Source organism: Pelmatolapia mariae, linkage group LG18 (genome assembly GCF_036321145.2).
Source record: "Pelmatolapia mariae isolate MD_Pm_ZW linkage group LG18, Pm_UMD_F_2, whole genome shotgun sequence".
Classification (NCBI taxonomy): domain Eukaryota; kingdom Metazoa; phylum Chordata; class Actinopteri; order Cichliformes; family Cichlidae; genus Pelmatolapia; species Pelmatolapia mariae.
The window spans coordinates 31,924,433-31,926,498 of NC_086243.1; the positions used below are offsets into that span (position 1 = coordinate 31,924,433).

At 42.6% G+C, this 2,066-nt stretch overlaps 1 pseudogene; it reads right to left on the reverse strand.

Annotated features, from left to right (window-relative positions):
- Positions 1-255: 255 nt before the first annotated feature.
- On the reverse strand, positions 256-2,066 carry LOC134616973 (tripartite motif-containing protein 16-like; annotated as a pseudogene).

Below are 2,066 nucleotides of genomic sequence, written 5' to 3' on the forward strand. Positions count from 1 at the left end.
ATTTAACAACATTTAACGAATTATCTGCTCATTAATTATAATTATGATAATTACAATTTTTTAACACCTCTGATAGCATATTGTGAAAATAACAAAATACTTGTCTTGCTAAACAGAAAAATGTAAATGTAATTATAGATTTAAAAAACACACACACAAATGTACAAATTCTCCAGTCCCATGAAGTGGAAGAGAAAAAACAAAACACAAATACATCAAAACAAATATTTTCAACAAACATTTAAAGGACAGATAAGTTTAGATTTTTATATAGAGAAATAGTTTTTGTAAATAAAAATGATAATGAGCAGTGATAGCCGGCATGGCTAAAAAGTCACAGGAAAGATCTCCAAGTAAAATACAGATTTGAACCCACGACAATATGAAGAACTTCAGTCTATTTCACTTTAATCAACTCAACAGTGTCTCCATAATTGTAAACCCCTAGTCCAGCATAGAGCGGCTGAGTGAATGTGGTCTGGACTCTGTGGAGGAGAGTCATGGTTTCAGAGACGCTGTAGAAGGACAAAATACCTGCTCTGTGATCCAGGTACACTCCTACTCTGGAGGAACGAGGACCTGAGACAAGAGTTTCAATGTTGTTGTACAAAAATGTATAACTGTTGTTGTTACAATCTAATGCCCAAGATTTATCATTACGCCCAAGCCAGCATTCATTCCCTGTCCCTACTCTGCTGATATTCTTGTACGCGACTGCTACATAAACTCTCCCTCTCCACTCCACCTCCCAGTAACAATGTTCAGTGAGACTCTCTCTACTCAGGACCTGACACCATTCAGTGAATCTGTCTGGAGGATTAAAATAAGACTGTGGGTGTCCCATTCGTGTTGCTTTTCTGTTCCCCTCTGATAATAACACATGTTTGTTTGCTGTGTTTGGATCCAGTGTGATTTCACGTGAATATTTTAAGAATCCAGCTCTGGTCTTTGGCTCTGGTGGATCTGACAGTAAAACATCCACTTCAGTGACTGTCAGTGAGATGTTTGTCCATTCCTCTCTCAGAATGTCCTGTAGTTTATCTCTGACCTCTGACACAGCTGCTGTCACATCCTCAAAGTAGCTCAGAGGACGGATATTGATGCTGGATGAGTCTGTAGACTCACTGAGTGCTGACAGTGAGGGGTAGTTGTGTAGAAACTGGATGTGATCCTCTGTGTGTGAGAGCTGCTTCAGCTCAGCATCTTTCCTCTTCAGCTCAGTGATCTCCTGCTCCAGCTTCTCCTCAAGCTCTTTGACTCGACTCACTTCAGTTTCCTGCTGGGATCTGATCTGCTGCTTCACATCAGAGCTTCTTTTCTGGATGAGATGGATCAGCTCAGTGAAGATCTTCTCACTGTGCTCCACTGTTTGATCAGCAGACTGATTGATGGCCTCCACCTCCTGTTGAAGCAGCTTCACATCTTTCTCTCTGTCCTGGATTCTCTGCTGGATGTTTTGTCGACTCACCTCCAGCTCTCTCTGCCTCTCAGTCCTTTCTGCTGCAGCTGAGACTGTGTCGTGGCCTTTATGTTCATCCACAGGGCAGAGATAACAGATACTCTGCTGATCAGTACGGCAGAACATCTTCATCACCTCATCATGACGAGAGCAGATGTTCTCCTGGAGCTTCTTGGAGGGCTCCACCAGCTTGTGTTTCTTTAATGGAAACACAAACCACATCATAATGAGGCTGAAGGTGTTTCTCACAGTAAGAGACCAAACAGACCAAACATGTTTTTAAAGCCTTTAGCTTTATGCCAGTGCAGAAATCACAGGCCACATCTTCAGGTCCAGCATAGCAGTGATCAGCAGGAGCAGCTTGGAGTCCAGTCTTCTTCAGCTCCTCCACTAAAACTGATAACATGGTGCTTTTCTCTAACAGAGGCCTCTGGGTGAACCTCCTCCGGCACTGTGGACAGCTGTAGATTTTCTTCTCTTCCTCTTCATTCCAGAAACTTTTAATACAGTTCATGCAGTAGCTGTGTCCACAGGGAATAGTCACCGGATCCTTCAGTAGATCCAAACAGATCGAACAAGAGAAGGTTTCTCTGTCCAACTGCGCCAT